Below are 9,085 nucleotides of genomic sequence, written 5' to 3' on the forward strand. Positions count from 1 at the left end.
GGGAAAAAAAAAAAAGGCAAATACATTACAGCAGGTGTTCTCAACCTTTTTCTTCCTGAGGCCCCCAACATGCTATAAAAATTCCTCGGCCCGCCTGTACCACAACTGTTTTTCTGCATATCCAGTAGTTAAGTTAAAAGCCAGGACTGGCATTAGGGGATAACAAGCAAGGCAACTGCCCAGGGCCCCACGCCACAGGGGGGCTTGGGCTTCAGCTTTCTGCCCTAGACCCCAGCAAGTCCAATGCCAGCCCTGCTCTCTAGTTTATTGTGGCGGACCCCCTGAAACCTGCTCGTGGACCCCCAGGAGGCCCCAGATCCCTGGTTGAGACCCACTGCAGTACAGTACTGTGTTAAACATAAACTACTAAAATAATAAATGGAAAGCAGCATTTTTCTTCTGCATAGTACAGTTTCAAAGCTGTATTAAGTGAATGTTCAGTTGTAAACTTGAAAGAACAATCATAACGTTTTGTTCAGAATTACAAATATTTCAGAGTTACGAACAACCTCCATTCCCAATGTGTTTGTAACTCTGAGGTTTTATTGTATTGTAGGAAAGATTACATGCTTCTGGAAACTTAAACCATGCACTTTTAACCAAATAAGAATTGGTATGAGTGTATGCATCCCCAGATGGCTTAATACAAGGTTGGGTCCTTTCCTGATTGAGCTGGGGAAGAATTTTAGAGGTCTTTGATCAGAAACTGGGGTATCTACGAGGCCAACAGTTCGGTTAAGGAGCACCATTAGGGAGAAAGCAGGACTACAAGGCCTTATCTTCCACTCATAACACCTAGGTAAAGGGGGGAGAACTTCACTACAGGACTCCTGTTGGGGGTGTCCCTAATTATAGAACAATGAGGTGAACAGGATAGCAAGCTCCGTTTTTGTATTGCTTTACATGCTTAAGAGTCCGCGTACCTGCTTTTATACACACTACAGGAAGATAAATTCACCAAAACACTTAGTTGTGACATTACAATGTTCAGGAACATGAACAATTCACACAATACTGTCTTATAGCACCAGGTGGCTGGATTTCTGCTGATAGTGAATTACAGTGTTTTATAAGAGATGATAGAAGTTTTCTAATTTTCCACTATGCAAATACAAGAGCAGGAAAAGAGACACTGCTTTCTCTCCTGAACTAGCTTTATGGAATCATCTGTGACTCCTCTTCCCACAGATGGTAGCACATCATGTCAGCTAAACATGATATGAAGTGATCTAATGACTGAACAAAAGCCAGTATAAGAACTGATTATTCATCCTCTTCTTTGAGAAGAATGGGTGTGGGACTAATGTTTTCGACCATACTCCCCGCCTGAGGATTTGTGTGTATATCCCATCCTTGAATTCATTTTATTTCCCCACTTAGGGACCTATATGCATTCTCAATTCGCATAAGAAGCTAATTTATGCACTCTACTTCCCTTCACTCCAGGCTTTTCTGCAACTTGCTCCTGCAGAGTTGTTCCTTTCTCTTTTTGCTCAGCCCTCTGCAACAAAGCCAGAATCCTTGGCCTTCTCGGTGTTGCATGGTTCAGAACACTGTGGATATTTTCTTCTTGGATTATGTTTTACAGTTGCAAAGTCTTAGCAATAACAACAATGGATTTCTTTCCTATAAGGAACAGCTGCTTTTCATGATTTATTTCTGTCTCTCGGGCCAGTACACAAGAAGATTCCAACGTCTGCATCCCCAACATGGATCTAATTCTTACAAACAAAACGGGAATGTTTCAGCAGATAGGATTTCGTTGAAAGAATTCCTACTATTACACTGTAAGCAGTAATGTGGGTAAAATGTGTCATTAGGAAGTCACTACAGGGTCAAGGGAAACTCACTGAAAATCTTAGGGTAATCTGCATGGGTTTCTTTTTAAAAGCATATATTAATGACATTTTAATAGTTTATAGGCAGAACAACAAATATATAGACCAGTTAAACACACATCTGGAGCCAGATACTCCACTTTTTGTGCACCAAGTTTGTGGTGTGTAAGGAATGGAGATTCAGACCCATACAATCCAAACTAGTGAAATATTCCAGAAATTACAGCCTCATAGAATCATATTTTGTTGGATTTACCACAGAAGGACCACAGTTCATCCTAGAACTTGGAGTAGCAGCCACAAAGGGGATATGCTGCACCCCATGACTTGTCTGGGGATTGTGGGGGATGAGTTCTAGACTACCAGATCCTGCTGCTTTCTCCTAGCAAAACCTGAATAGTGGCATTCTCCATGGAAGGCTGGAGCTCTTCCTTAATATTGTCTCTAGGTGCAGCACACACCCATAACCAAGCAGTGAAACTGAATAATTGGGGTGCTCAGATTTACCCCATCTTTCTTATTGAATTCTAAATCCCCTAACTCTTTTATTCATTGCTTATTGACTCTTCATATTTTTCTGTTTTGTGTTGCACATGCACACTGGGGTTCAGTAGTATGGGTACAACTGTCTTGGCCCTAGTATCACCATGCTAGCCTGCTTGACCCTTATCCTATTGTGCTCCATTGGAGGGGCTATTCCTAGGCAGTAGCCTCTCTAGCAATGGGGATTAGTAATTCAACTGCATTCTCACAGGTGGGGAAATCAATCTTCACATGCTTTAAAACTGATCTTCAGTTTTAATTGGTCAGCAGTGCAACCAATTGCTGGTGAAAGTGGGAACAGGATAAAGTTTGCGGTAGGGCTTTCTCTCCCTTCGCAGAGGCATCCACAGGAGATAGTTCAGTTACAAGACTTACCTATTTATTACCATGCATGCAATGGGAGATGTTTGTATAGACTCCTGCCCTAGCAGCACTAAAGAGAGGTATCCTTTGGTGTGCCGGAAGATGGTTCTGTCTGGTACCACCAGCTTTGGAGACCTCCTGGACTACAATCAGAGGGACTGGGTGGACCCCATGGCACTCAGCCAGCGCATGGGGCTGCCCACCCTCTCATGTGCTCCAGGAGTGAGGGCAACCTTGCCTCCTGCTTCTCCCACTTTCCTCAAGCAGGTCAAGCCCATCCCTCTCCCCTGGGCCTCCGGAACTCATTCAGCCAATCCATCTCCGAACTGCACCCAGAGAACATCTGTACACACTTGTGCATCCGACCATCCACTTCCTCATGTCCTGCCCCAACACCTGTTGCCACCTGAGAAGTGCGAGAAACCCCAGTGGGCCAGCCTGTAATCCACTCTGGTCCCATGGCCTGCCAGGGATATTAGTTGGCGATTCCTCCATCAAGCCGTGAGCATGGGCTCAAATTCCCCTAGCATTGTCCCTTTTGTGGCAAGAAGGAGACCCTAGCACACATCTACATAGGGAGCATCAAATTGAGGCCTCTCTTACGGCTCCGCCAGAGGTTCTGGCTGCACTTCTCCCTGCATCTTCTAATTCTTGCTCACCCCATCTGTAGCCCCACAAAGTCACAGAACCTCCTCGTCAACCTCCTCCTGCCACTAGCCAAGATGGCCATTCATTATAACAGGAGGAGGAAGCTGGATGGGAAGGTACTCTGGGATTGTGGGGCCTATTTCTGGTCCCTCATGCAATCAGACCTCTGGGCAGAGTTACTCTGGGCAGTGTCCACCGACTCCCTAAATGCCTTTGAGGAGTGGTGGGCACTGTCTGGCATTCTCTACTCCAGTCTCCCCCTCTGGCTCCCTCATTTTTAACCTTTGACCCCATTCCTGTTCCTGTTTTCTTTTTCATTGTCCCACATACTCACTTGCAGCCTGGACTTAGTGATTCCTCCCCATTAGCTGAGGGGGCAGGCCTTTAGTTCTGGGCAGGACTAGACCCACTTGGTCCAGTTCTACAAATAATACAGGAGAGATGTAAAGAGCATACAGGATAAAACAATCAAGTTAGCTTTGAGAGAGAGTATGCCAATCCCCACCACACTAATTGATGCAGCCTTTAATAAATACTATGTATTTACATTTTGAAATCATTATTCTTCATGAGTATTTTTTAAATGTCAAAGTAAATATTAGGTAAGATACTAGACACACTTAAGGAGGTGCCTGTTGTCCAATAATTCTCTATTAAGGTTATGCTGACACCTATAAAATGTCCTAGGACACATTTCTGTGATTTATGACATCAGCTGAGCCCTATTAACGGATAACTATTGCATTTGGTAACTGTTTATTGGTTTCTAATTATACCAGCAACTTTAGCAAAAGAATCTACAAAATCTTGACCTCTACCCTGAACTAAGAGAACAATAGAAATACACATACGCTACTTTGAATTAAAGAAACATTTTGAGGATGAAAATGTTCTATTACATTTTAAAACTGCCTATTCAAAGTTGTCATTTTCTAGATTTGATTATTCCACCAGTAAAAAGGATGTCTATGTTGTTTGTTCTAAAAAAGCAATAATTCACCTAAATGACAGAATCCAAAACCTCAGGACCAACCCTACCACAATAAACTAAGGTGGGTACACAAAGTAGAGGGAAAAAATCGTTAACCACTTCAGTGTTTCCTAATTTACCAGCTACAGTGTGCACAAGTGCTGCCCATTAGCCTTGGCATATCCACTTTGACAATGGAGCACTGGCTTTTAAAGTACAATTTCTAGTCTGAAAGGTGACTCTAATAATAGGATTGTGGGGTGCAAGGCTGGTTGTCTCAACTATTTCCATATCAAATGCACTCAGTTTATGAGTAAAAAGATGCTTTGCTACCTTCTGGCCTTGCAAACGCAACAGGGGTGCTGTGAGTCAGGTTAGGTTCACTCTGTTGCATCGTCACCAGCAATAAATGTTCGGCAGGCTAAATTAGTCCTTTGGCTACATCTGCCAATCCAGTTATCTTCAAATTGTGCCGTCGCCCACACCTCTGCAAACCCTCTGAACAGATATAACTGACTGGAACTTAATAAACAATGATATTGGCACAGAAAGAAATGTGGCTTATCTGTGGCTCAAGAGTGCTGGGCACAGATGAAGAGAAGGAGAGAATGGATGCAAAGGTGACTTGGAATCCTAATCTATGAATACACACAGGGTCAGATTTTAAATAGTACCATACTCCTCTGGGACTACTCATGGAGGAAGGTACTACTCAGAGTAGGGCTGACAGAACTGGTGGTATAGGGAGCAAATCTGTTGAGTAAACATTGGCTTTTTTTCTCTCTCATTATCTCTTTTTAAAGTAGACCCATACTTTAAAAGATTACAAACACATCATACTGAGGCAGAGCAATAATACACGTACATAGAGACAAAATTAGAAAGACCAAGGCATAAAATGCGATTAAACTAGCTAGAGACAAAAAGGGTAACAAGAAAACATTCTACAGATACATGAGAAGCAAGAGGAAGACCAAGGACAGGGTAGGCCTGTTACTCAATTGGGGGCGGAGGGAAGTGGGACACGACGGACAATAACAAAAACTGTGGAAATGGCAAAAGTGCAAAATGACTTTTGTTTCAGTTTTCACCAAAAAGTTTAGTAGCAATTGAAAATATAACTTAATGAATGTCAGTGGAAATAAGTTAGGATCAGAGGCTAAAATAGGGAAAGAACAAGTTAAAAATGTCTTAGACAAGTCAGAGTCTTCAAGTCACCGGGGCCTGATGAAATACATCCTAGAATACTCAAGGAGCTGACTGAGGAGATATCTGAGCCAGTAGTGATTATCTTCAAAAAGTCATAGAAGACAGGTAAGATTCCAGAGGACTGGAAAAGGACAAATATAGTGCCAATCTATAAAAATGGGACTGAGGGCACCCCAGGGAATTACAGACCAGTCATCTTAACATCAGGAAAGATAATGGAGCAAATAATTAAGCAATCAATTTTCAGACACCTAAAAGAAAATATAACGACAAGTAACAGTCAGCATAGATTTGTCAGGAACAAATTGTGTCACACCTACCTAATAGCTTTCTTTGACTGGGTAACAAGCCTTGTGGATGGGGGAAAGCGGTAGATGTGGTATATTTTGACTTTAGTAAGGCTTTTGATGCTGTCTCACATGACCTTCTCATTAACAAACTAGGGAAATACAACCTAGATGGAGTTACTAAAGGTGGGTGCATAACTGGTTGGAAAACCATTCCCAGAGAGGAGCTATAAGTGGTTCACAGTCAAGCTAAAAGGGCATATCAAGTGCGGTCCCGCAGAGATCAGTTATGGGTCTGGTTCTGTTCAATATCTTCATCAATGATTTAGATAATGTCATAGAGAGTACACTTAAAAAGTTTGCAAATGATACCAAACTGGGAGGGGATGCAAGTGTTTTTGAGGATAGGATTAAAATTCAAAATTATCTGGACAAACTGGAGAAATGGTCTGGAGTAAATAGGGTGAAATTCAATAAGGACAAATGCGAAGTTCACTTAGGAAGGAACAATCAATTTCACACATACAAAATGGGAAATGACTGCCTAGGAAGGAGTACTGCAGAAATGGATCAAGGGTGGGGGGGAGGGAGAGTCATAGTGGATCACAAGCTAAATGAGAGTCAACAGTATAACATTTGTGATGTTGCACCCCATAATGCTTTACAGATATATGCTTGTGAGTGTAAATATGACATAACTGGAATATGTTTTATGCTAGATATGCCATGTAACATGTCTTTGCAAAGGTTATGATCTACTGAATATATCCATCCTATTTGTATGCATGTATCATTTTTATATCTGAAGTTATAAGCGTTGGCTCTATGCTTGTATTTAAAGTGTTTGCTGTAGGAAGCACATAAGGCAGATTTGGTCAACATAGTGTGAAGGGGTTATTCAAGTAATTGGGAGTACTTAACCAACAGTAGACTTTGGAAGATGCCAATCCACATCTGAGCTTTCTTGGGAACATTCAAACTAACATGTAAACAATGGCGTCGACCTGCAAAAAGCTGAATAATCCATAGACTTGTGATTTGCCCAGGTGGCTACCGACTCCATCTTGTGTTGTAATTTTGCACAGGAGAACAAAGAGGTTTCAACCCACAAGAGAGAGACTATAAAAGGCCCTGGAAACCCTTCCATTTTGTCTTCAGCTGAATCAAAAGATAGCCTCACCACCCCAAAGAGATGTCTGAAAGAAACTGGAACAAAGGACAGTTACTACGGAGGTATGAGTGATTGCTGGACCCAGACTAGGAAGGAATCTAGTCTGTGAAAGAAGCTTACTGGAACATCTCTAAGGGTGAGATTTATCTGCATTTAGTTTCCTACTGTATTAGGCTTAGACTTGCATGTTTTTGTTTTATTTTGCTCGGTAATTTACTTTGTTCTGTCTATTATTACTTGGAACCACTTAAATCCTACTTTTTATACATAATAAAATAACTTTTTGCTTATTAATTAACCCAGAGCAAGTAATTAATACCTGGGGGAGCAAACAGCTGTGCATCTCTATCGGTGTTATAGAGAGCGAACAATTTATGAGTTTACCCTATATAAGCTTTATACAGAGTAAAATGGATTTATTTGGGGTTTGTACCCCATTGGAAACTGAGTATCTGGGTGCTGGAGACAAGAGCACTTCTTAAGCTGTTTTCAGTTAAGCCTGCAGCTTTTGGGGATGTGCTTCAGACCTGGGTCGGTGTTTTCAGCAGGCTAGCGTGTCTGGCTCAACAAGACAGGGTACTGAAGTCTCAAACTGGCAGGGAAAACAGGCTCAGAGGTAATCTCAGCACATCAGGTGGCAGTCCCAAGGGCATCTCTGTGACCCAACCCATCACAACATTGTGAGCAAGACACGAGAAGTAATTCTTCTGCTGTACTCTGCTCTGATTAGGCCTCAACTGGAGTATTGTGTCCAGTTCTGGGCACCACATTTCAGGAAAGATGTGGACAATTGGAGAAAGTCTAGAGAAGAGCAACAAATATTATTAAAGGTCTAGAAAACATGACCAATGGGGGAAGATTGAAAAAATTGGGTTTGTTTAGCCTAGAGAAGAGAAGAGTGAGAGGGGACATGATAACAGTTTTCAAGTACATAAACGGTTGTTACAAGGAAGAAGGAGAAAAATTGTTCTCTGAGGATAGGACAAGAAGCAATGGGCTTAAATTGCAACAAGGGAGGTTTAGGTTGGACATTAGGAAAATCTTCCTAACTGTCAGGGTAGTTAAACACTGGAATAAATTGCCTATGGAGGTTGTGAATTATCCATCTGTAGCGGGGTGGACACCCGCTCCTGTCTGGGAGGGCTTGAAAGCAGCCCTGGAGAGAGCTGTAGCTCTAAAAGCTGGGCTGATTGGGGAAGTGGCCTCAGCTGGACCACACCCCAATCAGGCCACAGCTGGCCTGTGTAAGAGGCTGGGAGCCAGGAGCTCAGAAGTCTCTCTCTGTGTTCAGAGCGAGAAGGGCCTGGCTGCAGGGAGCTGAATTAAGTGCGTAGAGTGGAGCAGGGCTGGGGAAAGGCCAAGGGAGCCAGGGAGCTCCGGCCTAGGAAAGCCCCCAGGCTGCAGGCCTAGTAAGGCCTATTAGGTACTGGGTTGCAGGGGGAAGCAGGTCCAAACCCCTTTGCCTATGATGAGTGGCTTATACTGCAGTCTGCCCCAGTGAATGGGGGCTAGATGGAGACTGGGCAGTACCCAAGACTGAGGCAAAGTGGGGATAGTGGGTGGGGATTCCCCTGGGAGGGGGGAGACCCAGGACTGAGGGGTTCTGCAAGGGGGGCAGAAACCCAGTGAAGGGGCACCGAGTCCTGGGAGGGACACGGGGGGCCAGAGTGAGGTAAGGTGGATCACCAGCCTGCAGAGGGCGCTCCAGAGCTGGGACGAGCTAATTCCCACAGACACCCAGCAGGAGATGCCGGAGGGGTGAGTCACACCCGCTTATACCATCATTGGAGATTTTTAAGAACAGGTTAGACAAACACCTGTCAGGGATGGTCTAGATCAGTGGTCTCCAAAGTGGGGTGCACGCACCCCAGGGGGTGCGCAAGACCATCCATTGGGGGCCGCGGCCAGAGAAGCGCCGCAGGAGCAAACAGGGCGGCGTGGCTGGAGGAGCGCTGCGGGAACAAACAGGGCAGCGCAGCTGGAGGAGCGCTGCCAGAGGAAAAAGTAAAAAAGGGCGGCTGGAGGAGCTCTGCCCTAAGATTGGCCAGAATGCCGC

The sequence above is a fragment of the Malaclemys terrapin genome, chromosome 6, assembly GCF_027887155.1.
Source record: "Malaclemys terrapin pileata isolate rMalTer1 chromosome 6, rMalTer1.hap1, whole genome shotgun sequence".
In the NCBI taxonomy this organism is placed as follows: domain Eukaryota; kingdom Metazoa; phylum Chordata; order Testudines; family Emydidae; genus Malaclemys; species Malaclemys terrapin.